Here is a 27,430-nt window from a genome sequence, read left to right on the forward strand (position 1 = left end):
GTAGATTCAGCAGCCTCTTGGCCACTTCCTGTCTGGTGGAGGAGGGTGTTTCAGTGCAGGGAATGACAGGAGGGAGAGGAGCTGCATATTAGTTTTCCGTGGTTGCTGTCATCAAGTGTGTGGCTCAAAACCACATTTGTTGTCCTGTGATTTCGGAGGGTGAAATGGCTTGGGTCTACTCACAGGAAACATGGATTCCTGGCATTTTCTACTTGCTAGCAACCTGGTACTCTTGGGTGATAGTAGCAAAACATCAATCTTTGCTGCTAGTTTTTCTAATTTTTTTCCCTTGTGTTTCTGTCTCTGTCTCTGTCTCTCTGTCTCTGTCTCTGTCTCTCTGTCTCTCTGTCTCTCTCTCTCTCTTTGCATGTGCACACATGCTTGTGCCTTCATTTCCTCTTACAAACATGCTCTTAGTTATTATAGGTTTAGGGCTTACCCTAACCCATTGTAGCATCATTTTAACTAATTGTGTCAACAAAGACCCTATTTTAAAATAAAGTCACATACTGCAGGTCTGGTTGAACACAATTTTTAGGGGACACTATTCAACCTAGCATAAATTGAATCAACCTGGAGAGAAAGTGTCATTGAAAAAATTGCCAGTGGCTTTATCTACTTGCTGAGCTATGTTCTATGTTTGTTTGTTTTCTGATTCAAAGAAATAGACTAGTAAGAGATAATTGCTCTAGAAGCTGTCAGTGATGCAAGATCAATGAGCTTAAAACTTTTTGAAGTAGATAACTCTGCCTAATAACATTTTGGAAAATTCCATAGCTTCTACACACGAAGTTTTTAAAAGTATTTGTAGCAGCTGGGCACTGTTACACCTGTAAACTAACTACTTGAGGGGCTGAGAACTGAGGTTCACAGTTCAAAGCCAGCCTGGGCAGACAAATCTGAGAGTCTCTTATCCCCAGCTAACCAGGAAAAAGCCAGAAGTGGAGGTGTGACTCAAATGGTAGAGTTAGCTTTGAGTGAAAAAGCTAAGCAAGAAAACGAGCCCTGGGTTCAAGTCCCAGTATTGGCGCACACACACACACACACACACACACACACACACACACACACACACACTAAAAGCAAGAAGAAAGAAAATCACAGGTGAATGCTTCCCATCTTTCCCATCTGTTTTATCCCAAGGCTCTTTCCTGTGGTGGCCTGGGTGCTGACGGGCTTTCCTGGGTTAGAGGTGGCAGGGTCTACCTGATCACTGCCACTCATGCAGTAGGCTGTGCTCTATGGAGCACTAGCCCTATGAAAATTATTCCAGGAGAACAAGATTTTGTGGTAAAATAAGACTTGGAAAGCATGTATTTGTTATCCTCTTCCTAAAAGTTAGCAATCAAAATGGGGTTTATAATGATTCCAAATGTGCTGTCATAGCAATCTATCACACTTCGTTTTAAACTGGCATATCCCACATTGGTTTGATTACATACCCGTAAGTTTTTTGGTAAATGAACAGTATCGATTATAATCTAGGAACTCAGGGTCAGTAATAAACCCGGAGACCCCCCAGGTTGGTCATGAATGTCAATGCTAGAGTAGGAAGGAGTAGAGAGGTCAGTGCACATGTTAGGGGCACTTTAGGCCAGCAGTGGCTGGAAGGCTGTATAAAGTGTGCACAGTGGACCTCCTTGCCTGGGCCTGTGGTCCAGTCTGTGAGATGGTGGGCACCATGAAGAAGGCAACTGCAGAACTTGTCAACATTGCATGTGAAGATCAACAAAAGATAAACTAACTTTGTGAACGACGAGTAGAATCACAGAGCTAATGGAATAGAAGTAAAAAACAAACAGCTCCTAAATTTAGAAGATGTGGGCGATGTGTGCTTATTGATACTCTATTTAGTTGGAGATATTTTCATTAGTCATTCTCAAGAGGAAATGCTAAAGAAACAAAGAAAAACTTGCAAGAAGAAATTGGTGCCTCAGCTCGCATGTGTGTGTGCACATGTATGCGCATGTGCACACAATTGTGAACCACTTCCCCATAACACCAAACTAGAAAGGATTTTAACACATGGGCTTTTGGGAGGTGTTTAAGATTCAAACTACAGCAATCACCCACTAGTATTCACCTGACATCTGTTGAAGTCTCTAACATGGAGAAAAGAACACAAAACAAAAGTAAAGCAATTGAAAACAAGCAATGAGAAGCATTAATATCTTTACAGGCAAACTAAAATACCTATAAAATAAAGACAGGATGCTGTAAAACATGGAAATCAGAAGTGAAAATGTTTCTGATCACACAGCAGAAATGAAATACTCAACATTGAGAGCTGGGTGCTGGTGGCTCATACCTGTAATCCTAGCTACTCAGGAGGCTGAGATCTGAGGGCTAAGATTTGAAGTTATCTCAGGCCAAAAAAATATGTCTATGAGGCTCTTACCTATCAACCAGCAAAAAGCCAGAAGTGGAGGTGTGGTTTAACATGGTAGAGCTCTAGCCTTGTTGAAAAAGCCAAGTGAGTGCTTGAGACCCCTAAATTCAAGCCCCAGTGCCAGCCAAAAAGATAAACAATTAAAAAAAAAAAAAACCTGAACAGAATCCTTGGAAAATAATGTCGGGGAGTTTTTCCAAACACTAAAACAATTAAAAGTAATAAGCTAGTTAAGAAGAAATACAATTATTGAGTCTGAGAAATCTAATATTAAATCACAAAGATTTCAGAAAAATAAAGTCAGGAAATGATAATCCAGACATTTCATGGAAGTTAAAGAAGTATCCGGGTTAGAAGTACCTCAATGCTTAGCACAATGCATGAAAACACATTCTAATACTAGCTGGATACAGATGGCTCCTGTCTGTTATCCTTGCTACTCCGGGAAGCTGGGATCTGAGGATTTCAGCTAAAAGCCAGCCATCCCAGGGAGAAAAGCCCATTTAACCACCAAAAAAGCCAGAAGTGGAAGTATGACACCTAAGTGTTAGAGCACCAGCCTTGAACAGGAAAACTGAAACCTGCCCCAAGCTTAAGCCCCAGTACAGGCTCAGAAAAAAAGAAAATATATTCCAAGTCTTATAACTGAAATTTCAAGTTTCTAAAAAGGTACAATCAAGTTGTTATGTGCAAAAATTAGTAAAGGTCTGATATCTCAACAGCAAAAAAGAAAAAAAAGAAATTGGTGCCTCAGAATCCAGAATGGAGTCAGGAGCTGGTGGCTGATGTCTGTAATCCTATCTGCTCAAGGGGCTGAGATCAGAGGATAGTGAGTCAAAGGCAGCCTGGGCAGAAAAGTCAGTGAGACTCTTATCTCCAATTAACTACTAGAAAACCAGAAGTAGAGCTGTGGCTCAAAGTGGTAGAGAGCTAGTCTTGAGTAAAAGAGCTCAGGGACAGCACCCAAACCCTGAGTTCAAGTCCCATGACCACCCCCCCCCCCCAAGAAAAAAAAATCCAGAATGGAATTAACTACTTGGTTGTTGTTAGCAGATTTGAAAGTTCAGTTATATTCAAAATTGGCAGCAAAATAAATCTGGAAACTGATGAAAGTAAAACATTTTATTGTCCTTTTTAAAATGTGATAAACTTGAATATTGTTTTAAATTATAATTTCCCTTCTTCAAATGATATGGAAAGAAAAACTTTGTTTTTGTACATTTTTTTATTTAATGGAAACAAGCCTATTTTCATCTGCCTGGCTTGTTTATGTTTTCAAAAGAAGACTGTATTCATTTATGTATTTTACATAATGATATGTCAACTCTAGGGGCTTATGTCATGTTACTAAATTCAGTTCAGCAATGAAAAAAATCAATGTTAGAATCTAGCTCAAGTTCAAGACAGATTTGTTGACTGTCTTTGGGATAAGTGGGTGAACCTGTGATATTCCTTATCTATAAGGTAGTATTATAATGCTACCTGCTTTACAGGGTGAAATGAGATTATACAGATAAAATGCTTAGCACAAGTCCCGAGGTGACAACTCAGAAAATGTGAGTGTTTATCACTATTATTATTTTATTTATTGCCAGTCCTAGGACTTGAACTCAGGGCCTGGGTGCTGTTTCTGAGTCTCTTTTTGCTCAAGGATAGTGCTCTACCATTTGAGCCACTTTGGCTTTTTCTGAGTAGTTTGTTGGAGATAAGAGTCTCACAGACTTTTCTGCTTGGGTTGGCTTTGAACTATGCTACTCAGATCTCAACCTCCTGAGTAGATAAGATTACTGGCGTGAGCCATTGGCACCTGGCTATCATCATTATTTTGATCACCATATAGCCATTTGACTTCTATAATTTTTAGAGATAATTTGGGGGAATTGATGATCTTGATTGTAACAAGAATATGAGGCTCTTAAACCACTGACTTATAAAAATACTTGGCTAACCCTCATCAAGTGGGCTAAAGACTTACAAAGAGACTTCTCTGATGAGGAAATGAGAATGGCCAGGAGACATATGAAAAAATGCTCTACATCACTGGCCATAAAAGAAATGCAAATCAAAACAACATTGAGATTCCATCTCACCCCAGTAAGAATGTCATATATCAAGAAAACTAACAATAACAATTGTTGGAGGGGATGTGGCCAAAAGGGAACCCTACTTCATTGTTGGTGGGAATGTAATCTGGTTCAGCCACTCTGGCAAGCCGTATGGAGATTCCTCGGAAGGCTAAATATAGAACTCCCCTATGACCCAGCAGCCCCACTTTTGGGTATCTATCCAAAAGACCACAAACAAAATCACAGTAATACCACCAGCACAACAATGTTCATCGCAGCACGATTTGTCATAGCGAGAATCTGGAACCAACCCAGATGCCCCTCAGTAGACGAATGGATCAGGAAAATGTGGTACATATACACAATGGAATTTTATGCCTCTATCAGAAAGAATGACATTGTCCTATTTGTAAGGAATGGAAGGACTTGGAAAAAGTTATACTAAGTGAAGTGAGCCAGACCCAAAGAAACATGGACTCTATGGTCTCCCTTATTGGGAATAATTAGTACAGGTTTAGGCAAGTCATAGCAGAGCATCACAAGGCCCAATAGCTATACCCTTATGAACACCTAAGATGATGCTAAGTGAAATGAACTCCATGTTATGGAAACAATTGTTATATCACAGTTGTAACTACTTTCAACATCCCATGTGTATCTGTAGCTTCTATTATTGATGATGTTCTTGTATCACCTTCCTGTGGTTGTACCTACACTATCTCTGTAATCTTATCTGAGTATATTGGAAACCGTGTATACTGGTATTGGAACTAGGAAATTGAAAGGGAATACCAAAATTGAGAGACACAAGGTAAAAAAAAAGACAAACAACTACAAAAGCAATACTTGCAAAACTGTTTGGTGTAAGTGAACTGAACACCTCAGGGGGGGGGAAATGGCAAGGGGGAGGGGGGAGGGGGGTATGAGGGACAAGGTAACAAACAGTACAAGAAATGTATCCTCTCTGTACTGTAACTTCTCTGTACATCAGTTTGATAATAAAAATTTGAAAAAAAAAAAGAAATAGGTAATACCAAGAAGGTCAAGTATAAAATCCATGAAAGAAAAAAAAATACTTGGCTAAGAAAGTTGATTCTAATCCAGGTGCTGGTGGCTCACACCTGTAATCCTAACTACTCAGGAGGCTGAGATCTGACAATTTCAGTTTGAAGCCAGCTGGGGCAGAAAAGTCAGTGAGACTCCTTTCTCCAATGAACTACTTAGAAAAAGCCCGAAGTGGCACTGTGGCTCAAATGGTAGAACGCTAGCCTTGAACACAAAGAGAGTCAACAGCACCCCAGGCCCTGAGTTTAAGCCCCAAGACAGCAAAGAAACAAAGAAGAAGAGAAAGAAGAAGGAGGAGGAGGAGGATGAGGATGAGGAGGAGGAGGACGAGGAGGATGAGGAGGAGGAGGAGGAGGAGGAGGAGGAGGAGGAGGAGGAGGAGGAGGAGGAGGAGGAGGAGGAGGAGAAGGAGGAGGAGAAGGAGGAGAAGGAGGAGAAGAATAGAAAGAAAGAAAGAAAGAAAGAAAGAAAGAAGAAAGAAAGAAAGAAAGAAAGAAAAAGAAAGAAAGAAAATTGATTTCTTTCCCCTTAGCTTCTATGAATTCTTGGAATTAACATTTTCTAAATCTAATCCTTCTAAATCTGGGGAAGTCTTTTACATCTATCAATTAGTTGATTGTGATTGTGATTGTGAGTGTGTGTGTGTGTGTGTGTGTGTGTGTGTGTGCCTGCCAGATCTGAATTCAGGGATTGAGCACTATCCCTTAGCTTTTGTCCTCAAGGCTGAGGCCCTACCCCTTGAACTGCACCTCCACTATAGATTCCTTGGCCTGCCAGTCTTGCCCTGATTTATTGTGTCCAGGGAGCATACTGTGTCAGGTACCAGGGAAGGCACAGGGGCCTTTGCTTTGCAAAAGCAACCCACCTTGCCTTGGGTAAATAACCCCAAACATGCAGCTGCGTGAATTTGGGCATTCACTTGACCTCTAGTCTTTTCCTTTCTGGTTGGTTAAATGGGAATAGATTGTAAAGTTTGTGGTGATGTTTTCACTTTTTTTTTTTTCTAGCAGTGCTGAGTTGTGAAAGCAAGTCATTACCAGATCTGGGGTACATTATGTGCAAATGAGAGGACTGAGTTGAAAATCTCCACAGGAATTGCTTGATTGCTTGTGTTGGACTGTCTGGATGGGCCCTGAACACAACTATGTGTCTTTCTATGATAAAGTCTGAGGGATTGTGACAGACAGAACACCAGAAAAGAAAGGAGCAGAGCGCCAAGTGCTGGGGCCACAAGTGAGGAATGCCACCAGGTGCTGTGAGAGATGAGGAACAGAGTACCTCTTTTGTTTGCAGAAAGAGCAGGCCCCTTGATGACACCTCCATGCTGGTCTTCAGGAGTTGTAATACAATACATTTCTGTGTTTAAAGCTCCCAGTTTGTGGTAATGTGTTATAGCAGTGCTAAGAAATGGGTTTACCTCCTCTTTGTGGCTTTCAGAGACCTCATCAGGCAGAACAAATCCACTCATTCTTCTTCCTTTTTATCTTTGCCAGTCATTGAGCCTGACATTTTCCCCTGCCTGGCTGGGCTTTGAACTCGGTGAACCAGCAGCTGTTACCCCAGGGCTCAGCATAGAATCTTCTCACAGTATGAGACAGAGGAAGATCATTTATTTGCATGACGTGTCTACAGGCCAGGAACAAGGAACTCAACTTTATGAAAACAAATCACCCGGTGAGAAGGTTGGCCAATGTACTTGCTAATGTAGATAAATGGGAAATGCCCAGCTCCCACGAGGGTGACCGTGACCTGTCCCGAAGACTGTGAGTGATACTAAGGATGACTGCCTGCTGCTTAGACATATTCTTACTTTTAATTAATCAAAGAAATTAATCCTTAATTTTTAAATTAGAAATGATTTTTTTTTAGCAAGTTGCTGGTGGTTCACATCTATAATCTGAGTTACTTAGGTGGCTGAGATCTGAGGATCAAAGTTGGAAGCCAGCCCGGGCAGGAAAGTCTGTGAGACTCTTATCTCCAATTAACCACCAAAAAAAAAAAAAAAAAAAAAAAAAAAGCCCTAAGTCCAGCTGTGGCTCAAGTAATAGAGCACTAGCCTTGAGTACAAAAACTCTGGAAGACTGCCCAAGGCCTGAGTTCAGCATGCATGTGCACAAACATACACACACACAAACACACACACACACACATACACCCTCAATCACCACCACCACCACCAACAACAACCAAGAAGCCCATTTTTTCTTCTTTATTGTCAAAGTGATGTACAGAGGGGTTACAGTTTCATATGTAAGGGAAGTACATTTCTTATCCAACTTGTTACCTCATCCTTCAAAGCCCATTTTCTTTAGACATCATCCCACTATACTCCATACTACTGGCTGTGAAGCCTGGGGCGCTGTCCTTGAACTCATGATCCCCTTGCCTTTTTCTCCCCAATGCTAGGGAAGCAAATGTCACTGTGCTTAGCTAATCTCAGATGCCTTTAGGGTCTAGGGCAGAGTTTGGTTTGAAGAAAGACAGTGCATCCGGAGCAGTGATAGCTGTCCGAGGCGGAGGTACACAGCCTTCCTACATGCATCTGACTTCCTGATCACGAAGCAGACATATGTGATGGCAAACAAACTCTGACCGGCACTGGGCTGGTTCATAAACTTTGTGGGACCTTACTGTGGGCTGGTATCTAGTGAAGGGGAACCGCAGACCTAGGTTGGGCATTGTGTGTCCCTGTGCTGGGGGCAGAGTGTGCTGCCCGCGAGGAAGGGGCCACTCTGAACTCCTCATTTTATATAGAGAGAGCAACAGACCTGGAGGAGGGAAGTGCTCACAGCTGTGTGCTGGGGAGCACACTCCTACACCCAGCTCTGCCTGCCTCCTATCAGCCTACCAGCCACTTCTCATGAAGATAAGAGGAACTGTATGCTCCCCGCCCCCCAGTAGCAAGAGTATTTCTGTTTGGGATAAATAATTATTTATCAAGAGCTTGGTGACCATGGTGAGTGTTCAGGCTCCTTAATTAATTATAGCCTGATACAAGGGAGTTTCTGCTGCCCAGTGGTGATTATCAGACTGTGGTTATAGCTGATCCCATATCTAGATGGTACCCCTGTGAGCTGCCAAGCATGCCCCCTGTCTCAGGCAACTTTTACTCTTCAACATATGAAGAGTCTAAGATTTCTTCCTTCCATTGCTTCTTGTTATGGCACAAACTAGATCCACTAGCTCTATGACAACACTAGCTTAACCTCTCTTTGGTATCTACTTTAAATCTATAAAATAGGGGATTAAAACATACAACATCTAAGATTCTAGCTCAAGCATTCTGTTTCTAGAAGTGTGCAAATTTGTCTTTTGTTGGGATGATTTTGCTGTGTGAGACTTCTCCTGATCTGAAGGCTGAGCCATGGGAGAGGAGAGGAAGATTTATGAGGTCCAGATACCCAAGCCATGCAGGTCTGCTCTTTGTCTTCTGACTTCTTCTTCTTCTTCTTTTTTTAATATTTGCAAATGATTTTATTTTACACTAGAAATAGAATACAGACTTCTGACTATGATTTATATTCCTTTCTTTTTTTCTTATTTATTGTCAAAGTGATGTACAGAGAGATTACAGTTTCATACGTTAGGCCTTGGGTACATTTTTTGTATTGTTTGTTACCTGACTTCTTTTTCATCAGAACACTGAGAAAGCCAGGTAACATGGCTGAGTCCTCAGCTACGGAGGCAAGGACTGTGCCGAGGCTGTGCCGAAGGAGGTCAGGTACATCCTCAAGCCTTACATTTACTACTGATGACTGTGCCCTGAGCAGTGCTGCTGCATGAACAGACTGGCCCAGTCATATTTTCCTTTCACTCAATGAAAAGAAATCTTTAAATGAAATGTCTTAACAGTACAAGAAATGTATCCAATGCCTAACGTATGAAACTGTAACCTCTCTGTACATCAGTTTGATAATAAAAACAAAAAAAAAAAGAAATGTCTTTATACAAACTTCATCACCTTAAAGTTGTCTAGTCCACCCATGCTCAGGTAAGAAGAGAGGAGTCAGAATGCCTAGTGACCCTAGGGAGATGGCTATTGGGCTGCGTTGGGCCTCAAGCACCTGTACATATAAACCCTGGAAAACATTTCAATACCCCTTTCCACGTGGGCTTCTTGTGCTGGTTCTGATGGGTCTCTGGCATCAGGAGCTGTGATTGGTCTGTTGGTCCTTCAGGAGCCCTAAAGCTTTCTGAGGTCCAGTGGGAGAATGACCAGTGAGAGCTCTGGAACCTTCAAGAGCCCCAAAGCTCTTTGGGGTCCAGTGGGAGAATGACAAGAGAGAGTTCTGGAACCTTCTTGGAAGAGATGGGTGCCAACAATTTCTCCCAGTACTCACTGTGGGGCACCATGTGGCGCTTGTAGCAATTTGGACTCCAATGTGAGATGGCCTAAGTATACCAGTGGCCTCATGTCAGAATGGACATAGCCCTCTGTCACCTGACCAGGCTGTTCCATTGCTTAGAATATTGTAGCCCCTGCTATTTCTTTCTTTGCCATCATCTCTCATTGTTTCTCCCAAACTTTTCCCACCTGCCTCCAGTGACACTGATTTCTTGCTGCTCCTGGAACCATCAAATATACTGCCAACTTAGGGTCTTCTCTGTACCTGGAATGTTCTTTCCCCAAATATCAACATAAATTGTTCTTTTTATCCAGCCAAGTGGCTGCCTAGACAGTATTTGGTTGTGTGTCTATTCCTTTACCTTATCATCTTCCTTAACACCACTTACCTGTGACATATGCATTTGTGCTCCTTCAGCATCTCTTTCCATCGAGAAATTAACCCCTATGAGTGCAGGATATTGTATTTACTTCTGTGTTCCCTTAGCCTAGAACTTTACTAACATGTAGTAAGTGCTCAATAAGTATTTGTGGGACAAACCTCTCAAGGGTAAAAACTGAGCTCATTCACATGAGATAAAACGTTGTATGAAAGTTGGTTGCAGATTGCACACCAGTGCTGTCCTACCACTTCTTCACTTAAAGTGAATAATACATTACTTTTCCCTGATGACATCTTGCTTTGAGACACTCTTGTGCCTTGGCATAGCTGTCTATTTTGTCAAGATCCCTTCTCTACTTGGAGAATTCTTATTGCTTCTGCAGTCTTGCTCATGTATCTTTCTTGGTTTCTTGAGGTAGAGCCAATGCTTCCCTTTCCTGCAGCACTCAGGCCTCAGCTGCAGTAGGGACTCACCTGAGGATGGGCTAGGATTCTTTATGTGTCTGTTCATGTCCCTTGATCTGAAAAGCAGAGAAATCATTTCTACTAGGTCCCCTACCCCTCCTATTGTTGTCTCTCTGCTCCGAAGCAGGCCTGAGTAGCCTTGAGCCGCATCGTAGAGAAGCTGTAACTGTCCCTCCTAAGGGGCCTCCTTAGTCTGCAAATAACAGGAACAGGGAAATAGTCATTAGTTACATATGAAATGAAGTCAGGGCCTCTGTGTCTTAGGCTGCAGGGTACCAAATGCAATTCATGTTGTGCTTACAATACAAGAGCCTCTCACGTGAGTTGGCTTGGCTTTTGACTTTTCCCAAATGGAATTGTTTTTCTTGGCATTGGCTATGGTGTGAGACAACCACCTTGCTGATGTCATAAGGCTGTCTTCTAGAAACAAATGAGGGAGGCTACAGGGGACTTACCAATTGAAGTGGTGCCTTGATACTACTGGTCGTGTCTCTGCACACCTGGAAGACTCATTTCCACAGCTGTCTGTTGGCTGGGCAGGGTGGGAAAGGGGTAACTCATATAACATAGATTTTGGTCTTACATGGAAGCTGTGGTATATGGACCAGACCTTTCTAGCACCTCTGTGGAGCCACAGTTCTTTGCGGGCATGTTCTGCACACATGACCCTGTGCTGTCTCATTTATGATGGAGAAACTAAGAGAGACAGCCGGCTTTGGAGATATGTGGGCCTTAGAGTCTCGTTTCTTCCCTGCATTTACTGAGCACTCAGTGCCTGGGCTCTGGGAAGACATATGAATAAATGATGTTTCTGTAAATGAAAACTGGGCACACAGAGCGGAGCAACCAGATGCAAACAAGGATGGAAGGGAAGGCAAACACTCAATGCCTATCTCAAGAGTCAGCACACAAGACTGTGGACCAAATCCAGCAAATTGTCTGTTTTGTAAAGTTTCCTGGCAATGAAGTCACACTCATTTCTTTATGCATGGCAGAGTTAATACTGCACCACTTGTGGTGCTGATGGCATATTTACTATCTTGAATTTTACATAAAATATTTACCAACCCCATCATTTTGCCTTAGGAGAGCTTGATGATGATGATATGTGTGTGTACGCATGTGTTTGCTGGCCCTCTATCACTTCAGTCACAGCTCTAATTTGCCTTTTTGAAAGTTAATTGGAGATAAGGGTCTGATAGATTTCCTGCTCAAGTTGGGTTTGAACTGCAGTCCTCAGATTTCAGCCTCCCAAATAACTAGGATTATAGGTGTAAGCCACTGGCACCTGGCAATATGTGTGTGTGTGTGTGTGTGTGTGTGTGTGTGTGTGTGTGTGTGTGTGTGTGTACGTAGGTGCTGAAGATATCTACTCAGGGGTAGATCTCACTCTAGGGAAGATAGGCAAATCTCACTCTAACCACGAGTCAGCTTCTAGAAAGACATAGAGGACCTGGACCATGTCTGAGATCTTGGAAGGCTCCAGCACCCACCCATTTGGAAAGTTCAGTGACAGAGTGGCTGTGATGGTTGCATTTGTCAAGTGCAAGTGGCATGTATTTGCCCTGGTTTTTTTTTTTTTTTTTGCATTCCTGCCAACACTCTCTGGGTCTATTCTGATTCACACACAGCTAACATGCTTACAGATTGCTAACTGGCTCACCAATAGCCCCTCACTCCCTTCCTGGGTTTCTAGCTACGAGACCTTCCTGCAGTGGAAGCCAGAGATCATTTGCTCAGCTAAGGACTTGTCTTTGAGGACAGAAGTGAAAAGTATTTGGCCTCAGCTTGCTCTACTCACACAATGTTCAGTGACTCATAAGCAATGGCTTGAGCAGGTTAATACTTGGGGTCTTTTCAACCTAAAATCCAAGATCAAGGCTGCAGAAGGCAGATGCCTGACGGGGTGCCGCCTCTGCTTCCTTTGTTTGGATGAAGGAGGTGAAATTGTGGAAATTAATTTCATGCTGTGACCTCTGACAGCTGTGATAATAAAATTCGAATGCTCACCATAGTCAGCAACACATACGTTGACTTGCTACTTACCCCAGGCACAAGATAGATCTGACTTCATTTAATCTTCAGAACGATCATGAGTAATAGCTCCACTGTTCCCGGAGAAAAAAAAGCTTGCTCAGTTAGATTTCAGTTTCTTACAGCAGATAATGGACACCATGGAGACCCAAACATGTGTCTGGTCATTTCCTCCTATTCGGACTGCTGGTGAGGGGCCAATCCAGGGCAGGGGAAGCTTCTCAGGGAAGAAGGGACAGTTTCTCCATTTCTAGGGCTGTGCCTGCACTGTGATTGCAAAGCCTGGCATCTGCTTTTACCTCTTGGTATTTGGATATCCTCATAACCATTGGGATAAATGCAGTGAGGCTCACTTCCCAGGAATAATGGTTCTTCCTTCAAAGAGGAAAGGCAGAAGAGATTGATGCTGGGGTCACCGTTGTCGAAAGGGATCACACAGCAACCAAATTAGGCATATAAAACCATGGCCACATAATTGTTCTTTTTTTGTGTGTGGGGGTCATGACAGAGAATGTTAGTTTTGCAAAGGAATCTTGGAAATTCAATCCCTTGATTTCCTAGGCAATAAATATAGCCCCAGAGAGCTGAAATTTATTCAAGATTATACAGCCAGATAGTTGATAGATAATGCCCACTGACATTATCTCAATTGATTCTTCAGTAGTCCATTGACAAAGACACCATTCATATACCTATTTTTTATTTGGTGATAAACATTCTGAAGTTCAGAGAGGCTAAGGAAATTGTCCAGGGTCACCTAGCTTATAATAGGGCAGGTGTATTTTCCTTACCTTTTGGCATTAGCATGCTCAACAGGTCTGAGGTCCTTCATCATGACTTTATTTCCCATGATCTGCTCCCTGCCCCCTATATATTCATATTATATGTGCTGGGTTATTATGCTTAAGTTTTTATTTGGAAAGTATGGTTTCTGCCCTGTGGGATCTTGCTTTTGACACCAGTTCTCTCCCTCTGCAAGCAGAAGCACCCAGACTTCTTCCTCACTAAGGTACCTGGTGAGCGAGGGCTGGGGATGCAGGCATGCTGGGCAGGTCTTGGGGAGGTTTCCAGTACAGACAGCCAGTAGCAGTGCTGGAGCCCCATGTGCCAGCTGTGGCCCTAGAAAATCTCTATCTCAGCACTCAGTGTTGCTGGGTAGGCTCTGTTGCCTTTTGGGGGGCAGGAGCTGTACAGTGAAGGGATTTCTGGATAGTCCCTTATGGGATGATTTGAGCAATCCCAGCAGTTTATTCTGCTCAGAAGCCTCATTGGTAAGGGAGTACTGTCTCTAGTCCTTGAGGCCCTCAGTATGAGTCCTAAACTTAGAGGAGCAGGGCTCTCTGCTTTGCTCTTCCTTTCTGCCTCTGGCTTCTCCTCTGATTCCCATTGGAGAATAGTGGTTCAAATCATCTCAGCAGCATTGCTCCTTCTTTTATGCATTCCTAGGGAATGTGGAAGCTACTCTCCCTGGTGCCTCAGGGTAAGTCCTGGTATCCTCAGACACATTTCTTTGCAGAATGTTTCCATGGAGCTGTGGCTGGTCGGATGTTGGTGACAGTGGAGTGACCAGTCCTGGGAGATGAGCATGTGAAAGGCCCAGTTATTGACTAGAAAGGTTGGGACATTGCCTTGTCCCATGTCTGTCATGTCAAAGACATCCTGCTCAAGGTCCTGTCATTGCTGAGCAGGGTACTCCCAGCTGTGCTTTGTTTCTAGCTGGATTTTGGCTCTCTGCCACACAAGGATGGGAGGTAGAGACTCCTTTCTTCCTTCTCAGCTGCTCCATTGGGCCCTGAAGCTGACAATCATGGGACCCATTGCTGGATAAAGGGAAGCCACGGGCGGTACTATGACAGCGGGGTGCACCTGGCGGCTCTGTTTCCTTCCTTGTCATTTTTGATCCCATGAATCCCATTTCTGCTCAAGAGAACCCAGTTTTCTTAACTAGTCTACCAAGTTTCATTTTTCCTATATGGTGATGAACACTATGTCCCTATAACTGGTGAGAAAGTGGAACTGTTCTATGATGAGAAACCCAGTCTAGAGGCCTAACAGTTTTATAGTTTTAAACTATTTAGGTGCTGAGTGTTTTCCTATGCAAGAAGTTAACCTAAATCACTTTGCTTTTTCTGTATTTGTCCGTGTTTTCCTGTGTTTACAGTAAGTGACTACTCCTTTCTTCTTTCTTTTTTTTCCTTAGTACACCCCCTTTTTTTTGGCCATGTCATCCCAGTCTCCTCATAGAGACCAACCTCTTTGTCAATGGCCCCATTCAATTTGTTCATTGATGAAGTCTGCAAGCAGCAGGACTACCTAAGTCTTCTGGTCTCTGTCCTGGTGATTCTAACATTGAGTATAACTACATGGTGGGCCTGAGAATGCTTTTGCCTAAAGAATCTCAGATTCTTCTTAATTTTACCAAATATCCTTCTTTTTTTCAACTCTTATTAAAATTATCTGTAGGGCTGGGAATGTGGCTCAGCAGTAGAGTGCTTGCCTAGCATGCATGAAGCCTTGGGTTCGATTCCTCAGCACCACATAAACAGAAAAAGCTGGAAGTGGCGCTGTGGCTCAAGTAGTAGAGTGCTAGCCTTGAGCAAAAAGAAGCCATGGACAGTGCCCAGGCTCTGAGTCCAAGCCCCAGGACTGGCAAAAAAAAAAAAAACCCAAATAACTTTATTTATTATAGTTTTTACTGTATATTATTATCATTTTGTGATGGTACTGAGGCTTGAACTCAGAGCCAGGGCACTCTCCCTTAGCTTTCTGTTCAAAGTTGACATTCTACCACTTGAACCAGCTCAATTTCCAGCTTTTTGTTGGTTGATTGGGGGTAGGAGTTTCATGGAATTTTCTGATTGGGCTGGCTTTGAACCAAGATCTTCAGATCTCAGTCTCCCGAGTACCTAGGATTACAGGTATAAACCGTGGGCATCCATCTTTAAGTAGCTGTACAAAGGGGTTTCCATTTCCAAAGATACTTCTTGATTTTTGCAGGTATACCTAAATCTTGGGTATACCTGGAAATGTAAGAATGCTGTGCTAGGAGGGTATCTGCGCTATTCAACATTCCTTAGTTTCTTTAGAAACTAAGAAATAGAAACAACTACACTATTTACCTACAAAAGAAGTTATTTTTTAATAGGCTATTGGCTATTTGGTCCCCAAGCTCTTGACAGATCTGAATAAGTTCTTCATGGGGAAGCATGAGTTTCTTTGCTGTGTTCCCCTTGTGCTCAGTTCTAGTCTCTTCCTGGAGTGCTTTTGAGCCAGCCACACCTGTAGGCTATTTTTCATGTGGTACATTAGAGTGTGAGTGGATGCAGCTCATATTGGATGCCTTTGAGCCTGAGGACTATGATTGTGACCCTGTGATTTGTTCTTCGGTGACTCATGTGCCAACTACCTCTTCGTGCTATTTGATGGCTCTCCTTAAGAAGATACAAAATAATTCAATTTTATTTTTTTGTGAAGAGTAGCATTACATCAGTCTCCACGAGTATACTTGTAGGAGCCCACAGAAGAGATGGAGAAATTATTCCTCATTATTTGTGAAAGTGCAGAGTTTATGAAATAGAAAGTTTAACTTAAAATTTGAGTCAATTTTTTCTGAGTTATAAAGAGATTTCCAACATACATAATAGAGAAATTTGGTAAGCTTATCATTTTGCAGAAGATACCCGAGCTTCATAGAAAATAAGCAATTTCTCCCAGGTTTTACAATTAGCATATGGAACATACTGAATGCTTTCCCCCTCCTATACGAGTATGATATAGACACATACTTCTTTATCCTCATGATATGTATGTTAGCATGTGAAATCTGAGGCATAATTACAAATGTTCAGTTTGTTAAACATCATGAAGGCTTGGGGAGATAGGAGCAGTATATGTGTTCTATTGCTCACATTCACAGTTCCACTTTATTGGAGAAGAGTATAAGTGTGCAGCTAGGGAAATGCTTTCACTGTGTGTGTGTGTGCCAGTCTTGGGGCTCAAGTTCAGGGTCTGGCCACTGTCTCTGAGCCTGTTTGTGCTCAAAGCTAGAGCTCTACCACTTGAGCCATAGTGCTACTTCCATATTTTTCTGAGCAGTTTATTTATGTAAGAATCTCACAGACTCTCCTACCTAGGCTTGCTTTGAACCATGATCCTCATATCTCAGCCTCCTGAATAGCTAGGATTACAGGTGTGAGCCACAAGTGCCTGGCTCATCCTGGACATTTTACACAATGAGTACACTCCATGCACCAAATAGCACACATGTGGATAGTGATAATCTTGCTCTGTACATTCTTTCTGTACATTTTTTCTCTCTGTACATTCAGATGTTAGTTGACCAATCTGCATCTCAATTTACTTATCTCTGAAATAGAATTACAATGACAGGATTATCAAAACTGAAAAGATTGTGGAGAAGTTCCTGTTACCCATAAATCCTACCTATCACTAAAAAGATGCTAGTTAGGAAGCATTGATGATATGCCCCCTGCCTGTATCATGGTCAGCAGTGCTGGTTGCTATGTCTCAATAGTGCTCTCTGAGGAATTGTTTGGTGCTTTGGTGCAGAGTATTGCTAAGGAGGCTGGCGTCCCAGGCTTCTCCAGGGAGCCTGTGCCGTGCTGGAGTCTAACTGCAAACCCAGGAAGGTGGCTTTTCAGTCCCAATGATGGACATCATGGACAGGTTCGCTACTGCTGTGACTAAATGACCTGTGGAAGGAGAAGGAACTTCCTGGCTAAGATTCAGGTTGCAAATGGCTACTGTTCTATCTCAAACTGTAAATAACCTGGACAGCTCTCAAGAAACAAGTGAAATGCCTGCTTTTCTTTACTTGAAACAACTTAGGGGATAATCCCATGCGTCCTGGATAGGTTCAGTTTGGGAGGAGAGAATGTGGGTAAAAGGCATAGACTCTGGAACTGTACTGACTAGATTTCTTTTCTCGGCTCCACCACTTCCTATGCCATGGGCTGGTTATGTAGCTTCACTTGGCCTCAAGTCTGTCATGTGTAAAATGGGGAGAGCAGTAATAATATTTATCTTCCAGAGTTGGGATGGGTTAAGTAGTTTGTGTATGTCAGTAGTGAAAAGCAGAGTAAACACTGTGAGATAGTGTAAGAGTCAGCTTCCCAAGGATTCTAGAATTTGGCAAACATCTGATACTAGAGTATTAAGAGGGCATGGCAAATAGGCAGGGTGTTCAGTCCTTGCCAGAACTCTATAATTTGCTCTCATTACTAGAAGTATTCCTTTTCCTCCTAGATACAGAGCTGAACAACCTTCCTCAACCTCCCCTGTGCAAAGGCACAGCCATGTGGTTTCATTCATGTGGTGGAGCACACTCTGGTCAGTGGAGCACACGCTGCCCGCTGCAGGTCTGGCCTATAACACTTCCTCCCGTGTTATTCTTTATCTTCTTTATTCTCTCACTGCTGGGTAGATGCAAAACTTCTAGGAGCTGATGGATCTACTAGACATTCTCAGCTTTTTTTTTTGTATTCCAATAAAACTTTATTTATAAAAACAGGTGGCACGAGCCTTGAAACTCATGGAAATGCAAAGAACCAAGAATAGCCAAACAATCTTGAAAAAGAATGAAGTTGGAAGATACACTTCCTAACTTCATAAATTGCTACAAAACAGTACTGGCATATAAGGATATTCAGATCAATGGAGCAGAGTTGAAAGTTAATAAATAAGCCTGTATATTTACAGCAACTTGATTTCTGGTAAAAGTCCCAGACAGTTCAGTAGGGAAAGAAGAATTTTCAATAAATGCTGGGACAATAGGATATTCACATGCAAAAGAATAATATACATACACACATACTATATTTACACATATACATATATATATATATATAAATAACACAACTATATCAGATATAAAAAGGAATATAAGCCAGGTGCTGGTAGCTCAAGCCTGTAATCCTAGCTACTCAGAAGGCTGAGATCTGAGGATCGAGATTCAAAGCCAGCCAGGCAAGAAAGACTGTGAGATGCTTCTCTCCCATTAACCACCTGAAAACTGGAAGTGGCACTGTGGCTCAAGTGGTAGAGCTCTAGCCTTGAGCTGAAGAGTTCAGGGACAGTGCCCAGGCCCAGAGTTCAAGCCCTATGACCAATTTAAAAAAATAAAAAAGAATACAAAATGAATCAAAGATATATGCAGGATATCTAAGACAATAAAATACTTGGAGGAAAACCAGTTTAAATCTCCGTAGTCTTGAGTAAGCAATGGTTTTTCAGATATAACATCAACAGCCCAAGGGACCAAAGAAATTTTAAACTGAAAATTGTTGGATATCAAAGGCATGATGAAGAAAGTAAAGTGTTATTCAGTGATAAAGCATTTGTCTAGTAAGTGTGAAGCCCCAAGTTCAAACACAAGTACTGCCAAAAAAAAAAAAAGGAGAAAAAAAGAGGACACAGAAGAATAGCATATGTGAAGATGAAGTTAGTGAATGGAGTGGCCACAAGCCAAGGATGCCAGGAGCCACCCAATGCCAGAAGGGGCAGGAAGGATCCACACTGGAGCCTTTGGAGAAGGCAAGCCTCCTTTGATTTTTAGACTTCTGGACTCCAGAACTGTGGGGCAGCAAATCTTATTTATTTATTTATGTTGGCAAGCACTCTACCAATTGAGCCATACCTCCAGCCCCTTTGTTATTTCAAATCAGCTAACAGCAGCTGCAAAAAGGATCCTCCTAAGAGGAAGGCAGAAATTCAGTCAGGGTCAGATTGAGGAGACTAGAAGACTGCACTGTCCACACTGGAGAGGGAGGAAAGGACTACAAGATAAAGAATGCAGAGTCTCTAGAAACTACAAAAGATGAGACATGGATTCTTCCTTAAGCCTCCAGGAGGGACCTGCCTGTGTCAGATTCCTGCTTCCAAAACTGTGAGATAATACCTTTGTGTTGTTTTGTTATAGCAGCCACAGGACAGACATACATACTTTCATAGTGGTTTTCATGTCCAATGTTATGACGGTCTAGTACTTATAGTAGTTACTCACAGCCTGGCCTTACTTACACTAGATCTTAGAGTAACTTAGTTGCTTACAGCCTGGCCCCAGTCACTGGAGATCTTAGAGTGATTCAATACCCTTACTCAGTCAAACCAGGCGATCACAAGTCTCAAGGTGACCTACATATGGACTCTGACCCCTTGCTTCGTCCCCCAATCTCTTTTACTTGTGATTTTTTTCCTCCCAATCAATCATAAGCATCGTGCATGTTGTAAAATCAAGCTGTGCAGACCAGAGGAAAGGCAGGGCTATAAAGTGTCACACCCAGGGCCACACATTTTAAAATTAGCAACATGTAGAGATGTGAAAATTTCGTGTCAATCTTTCTTGAATGATCAGAGCATCTTGCTGAGCAGGTATGGTTTTCTATGGTGACCATTGGCTAATGTTGACTATGGCCACCTCCTGCTGTTAGAAGAGGATTCTCAGGGGGCTCCATCCAGCCCTGGGATGGACCATGCTCCACATCAACCCTGTCAACCTTACCTGGCTGCAGCTCTGCTTCTAGGCCCAGCCACTGAATAAAGGGGTCAGTGACATGGTAGCACCGTTCAAAGCTCAGGGCATCCTGCTCCTTGATCTGCCTGTGAATGAGGTCTCTAGTTATGTTGGCTTTTTGCCATCTTCTCTAAATTAGTTCAACAGAAGGAAGCTAGAGAAGAATCTTCAGGACCCTTGTACATTCCAGCCAAGCCCAGGCCCACAAGATACACATTTAATTACCTGGACATACTTGGTGCTCAAAGGAGGCCACTGGAAGACACTGATAATGGAAAATTCTCCCGGTGACACGATCTGTAGACTGAGGCTTAGATTGTCTTCTAGTGTTGAATCCAGACAGTCTCAGCTTTATCTTTTACCCTGTCTTTCAAACCAAATCACTGTAGTTCCTGTACCTTGTTGATGTGGGCTTGTGAGATTCACATGGGTGAGCTTCCTCTATCGGTGTTCCCTTCTAGGTAGCTTCCTCATCTCTATTTTCTTCCATTGTTGTTAGGTATGAAGACAGTCCCACACTGTTGTCTCCTCTCCCCTTCTTTTGTCTTCTTAAGTTAGTTTGTTGTGTTTGTGGAAAGGGGCACAAACAAAACAGGTACAGGTCTTCACAGCTTACACAGCAGATCTGTTGGATTATTTTCCGAATCAACACTGGAGATGAAATGCTTAAGAAATACCCATTTTGATTTTACTAGTTAGTTACTAGTTTGGCTTTTTTATTTGTTTGTAAAGAGACAGAGTGTTGCTATGTAATCCAGGCTGGTCTTAAAGTCATGATCCTCCTGCCTCAGCTTCCTGAGTGCTGGGATTAAAGGCTTACAACAGCAGGCCTGGCTCTGTTTTGGATTCTGAGGCACAAAATTAATATGTATAATACATTTTCCCCTAATAAACTGGATAATTAGATAAGAAGTTAAGGATATATGTAATTCTTTTTTTTTCCTCAAATTTTTATTATCAAACTGATGTACAGAGAGGTTACAGTATCATACGTTGGGCATTGGATACATTTCTTGTACTGTTTGTTGCCTTTTCCCTCATGCCCCCCTCCCTCCCCCCTTTCCCTCCCCCCCAGGTGTTCAGTTCACTTACACCAAACAGTTTTGCAAGTATTGCTTTTGTAGTTATTTCTCTTTTTTTATCCTGTGTCTCTCAAATTTGGTATTCCCTTTGAATTTCCTACTTCCAATACCAGTAAACACGGTTTCCAATATACTCAGATAAGATTACAGAGATAGTGTAGGTACAACCATAGGAAGGTGATACAAGAACATCATCAATAATAGAAACTACACATACACATAGGACGTTGAAAGTAGTTACAACTGTGATATATCAATTGTTTCCATAACATGGAGTTCATTTCACTTAGCATCATCTTATGTGTTCCTAAGGGTATAGCTATTGGGCCTTGTGATGCTCTGCTATGACTTGCCTAAACCTGTACTAATTATTCCCAATAAGGGATGCCATAGAGTCCATGTTTCTTTGTGTCTGGCTTACTTCACTTAGGATATATGTAATTCTTTTAAAAAGGAAGGATAATGTGATCTCCCTTTCCCATTTTTCCCCTGATTTGTTTACTGTTTTTGGAGGACTGCATCTACAAATACAGCAGCCCTCTATTCTTCACTATATCTTTGGCTTGTGACACTCAGATATCTTTTCTTCTAAGCACTAGCAGCAACAGATACTGTATCCCAGTAGTAATCTGAAAGGAAGAGATGGTTTTGTTTTCCTGCTGGATTGAGTAGCAGTTCTCCTGGCCACGCTAGGCCAGGGGAGGGGCTGGAGGGCGGGAGATGCCCCTTTAATGGATTTGTAGAGGTAACTGTTATCTCCCACCACCGGTGTTGCAGGTCTAATGCTCAGCTCTAACTGTGCTGTTCTTCTGGATCAAGAAGAATGAACTGAACCTCATCAGCTCAGCTTCAATGAAGGTATTGAACCAGAGTTAACGTGTGGTTTTGTTGTTGTTGTGTGTATGTGCTATTCCTAGGGCTTGAACTCAGCTCCTTATGCTTCACTTGGCTTTTTTGCTCAAGGATGACACTTTACCACTTGAACCACTCCTTAAGTAATTATTCTTTTTTCCCTGATGAATTGAAGATATGAGTGTTATCCATGTTCTGCCTGGGCTGGCTTTGAACTGTGAATCTCAGATCTCAGCCTCCTGAGTAGCTATACAGATGTGAGCCAGCAGCACCACTTGGCAACATGTGTTCAAAAATTTTACTCTGGGGCAGTGGAGCTGTGGCTCAAGTATAGAGCACCAGCCTTGGGTGAAAAAGCTAAGGAGCTGAGCACAGGTGGCTCATGCTTGTAATCCTAGCTACTCAGGAGTCTGAGATCTGAGAATCACAGTTTGATACCAGCCTGGACATAAAAGTCCTTGTGATACCTCTTATCTCCAGTTAACCACCAGAAAACTGGAAGTAGGGCTATGGCTTAAAGTGGTAGAGGGCTAGCCTTGAGTAAAAAGGGCTCAGAGATAGTGCCCACACCTTGAGTGTAAGTGCCACAACTACCACCACCACCAACAACACATTTCCCCCCCACCCCCCCCAAAAAAAACCCCAAACAAACAAACAACCCAAAAGTCTACGCAGGGTGCTGGTGGCTCAATGCTATAATCCTAACTACTCAGGAGGCTGAAATCTGAGGATTGAGTGCTGAAGCCAGCCTGGGCAAGAAAGCCTATGAGACTCATCTCTAATTAACTCTTCCCCTCTCCCCCAAATTACACTGGGTTCTTTTTCAGTGATTAGTCATGAGGAATTTAGATTGGATTGCACAGGGTGTGTGTGTGTGTGTGTGTGTGTGTGTGTGTGTGTGTGTGTGTGTGTGTGTTGGTACTCAGCCTCACGTTCTCACTTGGCTTTTTCAGTCAAGGCTGGCACTCTACCACACGACATATTTATCCACTTGTGCTTTCTGGTTTTGATGCAGGCATTCATGGCTACTCATTTTCCTCTCAATATTGCCTTTGTTTTAGCTCCAGTGGTTCTTGTAGGATATGTTTTCATTTTCACTAGCTTTCAGGAACTTTTTGTTTTGTTTTCCTTTATTTCTTCAACGATCTACTTGTCATTCAACAGTGTTATTGTTTAGTCTTACTCGGTAGTGCTTTTGATGTTGAGCTCTACCTTAATTCCATTATGGTCAGGTAGTGTAGAAGGAATTATTTCCGTTTTCTTGTATTAGAGTTGCGGTAGAACATGCTCTGTGGGCTGCTGGGATGTGTGTACATTGTGCCACTACTGAGTGAAATGCTACATAGATATCTGTATGTCTGTTGTCTATGATGTCATTATATTTTGAGGTTTCCTTGTTGCTTTTCCTCTTGGTTGTTTGAATAACCCTCTCTGTTGATGAGAATGAACTATTAAGTCTCCTAGTATTATTGTACTGGAGTTTATTTATTAGTAGCTGAAATTCCCTTTAATGAAGCTGGCTGCACCACTATTTGGTTTATGTATGTTAAGTTTCTCCTTGGGAATTCCATTTTTAATGGTGTGAAGTGATTTTCTTTGTCTCTTCTGACTAATTTGAACTTGAAGTCTGTTTTATCAGATGTAAGTGGAGTGATGCTTATGTGCTTATGAGATCTATCTGCTTGCAAGGTGTTTTTCCATCTTTTCATCAGAAGGCTGTGTTTGTCTTTGTCTATAAGATGTCTTTCTTTCTTTCTTTTTATTTGCCAGTCATGGGCCTTGAACTCAGGGCCTGAGCACTGTCCCTGGCTTCTTTTTGCTCAAGGCTAGCACTTTGCCCTTGAGCCACAGCGCCATGTCTGGCCATTTTCTATATATGTGGTGCTGAGGAATCGAACCCAGGGCTTCATGTAACGAAGCAAACACTCTTGCCAGTAGGCCATATTCCCAGCCCGAGATGTTTTTCTTATAGGAAACAAATAATCTATTGTTTTTGTCCAAGTTGCCATTTTATGTTCTTTGATTCAGGAGTTGATACCATTAGCATTCAATGTTAATATTGAGTGGTATGGTATATCTTGTCATTTTTTTTTGTTTTATTTTGGTGGTCCTTGCTTCTTTCCTCTTCCTGCTTTGCAAATCTGTTCTTCTAGTAGAATTTATTTTTTCTTGTAGTTTTTTGTTTCTGTTTTTTAATTTTGTGGGTAATATTTCCTCAAGTTTCCTTTTGTAGTGCTTGTATAGTAGTCATGAGTTTCTCCAGCTTTTGTTGGTCATGGAAGGTTTTTATTTCTCTATAAATTTTGATGAATAGCTTCACTGGGGAAAGCAGTCCACACTGGCAATTATTATATTTCGGGGCTGAAGAATTATGTCTTTTCATGCCCTCTTACATTTATTCTTTTGTTGAGAAATCTGCTCTTATTTGAATGGGCTTATTTTTATAAGTTCCTTGTCTGATCTCTTCTGCAACTTCATTTATTTTTTATTAATTAATTAATTAATTAATTACTTTTTACCTGTCCTGGGGCTTGAACTCAGGGCCTGAGCACTGTCCCTGGTTTCTTTTTGCTCAGGCTAGCACTCTACCACTTGAGTCACAGCGCCACCTCTGGCTTTTTTATATGTGTGGTGCTGAGGAATCAAAACCAGGGCTTCATGTATATAAGGCGAGCACTTTACCACTAGGCCATATTCCCATCCCTCTTCTGCAACTTCAGTATTGTTTCTTTTTGTGTATTTCTTCTCTGATCTTCCTGTTTGGTTTTCTGTGAATCTACATCAAACAGATAACATTCTTTTGAAATTGGGGGTGCTTTCTCCCATTATTTGTTAAATTCTCTCTCTCTTTTTTGTCTGAGACCGGCACTCATACTCTGTATCTAACGCTTTTGCTCATTGGTTGGCATTCTACCACCTGGGCCATGCCTCCAACGCCTAAATAGGTTCTCAATGCCTTTAATTTTTATTTCTTCATTCTCATCTATCTACTTCCCTCATATATTTGATTTTTGATGGCATATAAGAGGTCTTTTAAGTTCCTTTGATATCTTCTACATCTTTCGATGTCTTTGATCTAATTTGTTTGCTTTATCTTTAGCCTCTGATACACTGTTTTCAACTTCTTTTGTTCTGTTACCTGGACTTTCAATTGAGTTTAAAAAAATATCTTTATTACCTTTAAGTAGTTGTACAAAGGAGTTACCATGCAACAAAGCAGTTTATGAATAAAATGTGTCTTGATCAATGTCACCCCTTTCAACCTTATTTGGGCAATTGAGTTTCTTATTAACAGGGCTTCTCTTTGATTTTTTTCTTATTTTTTCATATTTTTTTCTTCTCACTCCTGTCCACTCTGACCTCCCTTAGATATGTTTCTTATAATTGATCCATAGCCATATCCTGTGTGGGCTCTCTCTTTTGATGTGTGGAGAAGATGGTCTGTAGGTGACATGCATTAATTCATGTGATTTCCTTTCATGTGTCCCAGTGCCATCACTGGGGAAAGATCAAGGAGCATTTCTTCTTGGTTTCCAACTGAGACAGTGTCTTGACCCTCTGTCTCCTGTTCCTCCTTCACAGGCACCGAGATTGCTGACAATGTAGATCACTTCTTCCTCAGTGAAGTCCAAGGTTATGTGAACGTTGGTCTTCTGGTGACCTACTGCTTCCTTTCTTGCTTGGCTGGAAATCCACTTTGAGTCCATTTGTGGACTTGCAGCTCACGTGGACAGCAGCTTCCCTTTCATATTTAAGATGCAGCTTTATGGGGATAGAAGCAGTCTACAGGCAAAAGTGTAAGTATTTGTAATAAAGAATACCTAAAAATTAATCTAAGAAGACTGAAATATAAATGTTCAGGAACAAACATGATGGAACTGGTTCAGATAACAGCCCATTGTGCTTGCAATTGTTAATCATGAGGAAGGCAAGAGAAAGAAAAGGAAAGCTGGAAAAACACCTGTTCAAGCTTTCGCTTGTCTTAGTTTCTCTTAAAATCTTACTACATAACTGTTCTGTTCTCCCTTCCTGTGGACACTGGTGCCACATTGTTCATTTAGGTAAGCTGTAAGCTACCAAGGAATGAGCACTAATTCTACCCTTCCTCAAATTCTCTTGGCATTAAGTATAGAATTGGTACCTACGGGAAGTTTTACAAATGCTTTCTGATTCTCCTAGTGAATGAACAGACTTTGTGCACAAAGACTATTTCTTTTTTTCTTGTTCTCCCAATCCTCACCTACTCTGAATTAATCCCCTTCCCATGGCTCTACCTTTGGCCCTGGATCACTCAGCTAGAAGAAAAGGGAAAAGATGAAGCCCACAATTAAGCCCACTCATAATGTCTTAGAAATATCCTTAAACAAACAAGGTTAAATCTTTCAGAATCCCTTACAAGGGTCCTAAGGCCTAGAATTTATTCCTTTAATTCAGAGTGATAGAACCAACCTAGCAGGTTGGTTATGAGCATTCTCTAAGGTTTCCCATGTGTATAATGGGGTTAATAGCTACTGTCTCCCACCTTCCCCAGAGGAACATGGTGAGATAATGTTGTAACATGCATTTTAGTCTTCAGATGAAAGCTAGCATATAAACACCAACTGCTATTAAAGGCCCTTGACCTATGGAAGAGCATGCAAACTTCATAGCCCACAGTGTTCACAGCAAGATGGATGAAAAGACTGAGGTTGTGCCCAATGACCTCTTGGCACTGAGACTTAGAATTAGCTAATAAAAATTAGGATCTAGACATGAAACAAGGACCTATAGGAAATCTGGTAGTGGGCTCATAGAAAACTTTATATTTCTTGAAAAATTTTAAAATAAATTGTTGTATGGTGAGAAAACAGAGATGCCACATTTTGAGAGGTAGAACTTGGAGCCTTTATTGGAATGCCGGCGGTCTGCAGATGGACTCCTTTCTCAAAGATATGCAGCCCAGCAAATACACTTAACACTGATAGAGAACAGAACCATGAGAGCTGGAGAGGAAAGGAAGCAGAAAAACAATACCAACAAGCCAGATCAGCTCCAATGGAGAGCTGAAGAGGGAAGCCATGGTGACCAGGGGGAGAGCCAGGAGATAGAAAGATAGGAGGCATGGCATAACGGCCTCTGAGCTGATCTGACGCTAAAATAGGGTCAGGTCAGGGGGCAGGGTCACAGGAAACTCGAGACTCTCCCAAGTTCAAGGCACAGGATTGACAGGTCCTGTAACC

At 42.0% G+C, this 27,430-nt stretch overlaps 1 pseudogene; it reads left to right on the forward strand.

Annotated features, from left to right (window-relative positions):
• The first annotated feature begins 1,669 nt into the window (after positions 1–1,669).
• Positions 1,670–25,912, forward strand: LOC125350895 (annotated as a pseudogene).
• Positions 25,913–27,430: the final 1,518 nt, after the last annotated feature.

Source organism: Perognathus longimembris, chromosome 4 (genome assembly GCF_023159225.1).
Source record: "Perognathus longimembris pacificus isolate PPM17 chromosome 4, ASM2315922v1, whole genome shotgun sequence".
Taxonomy (NCBI): domain Eukaryota; kingdom Metazoa; phylum Chordata; class Mammalia; order Rodentia; family Heteromyidae; genus Perognathus; species Perognathus longimembris.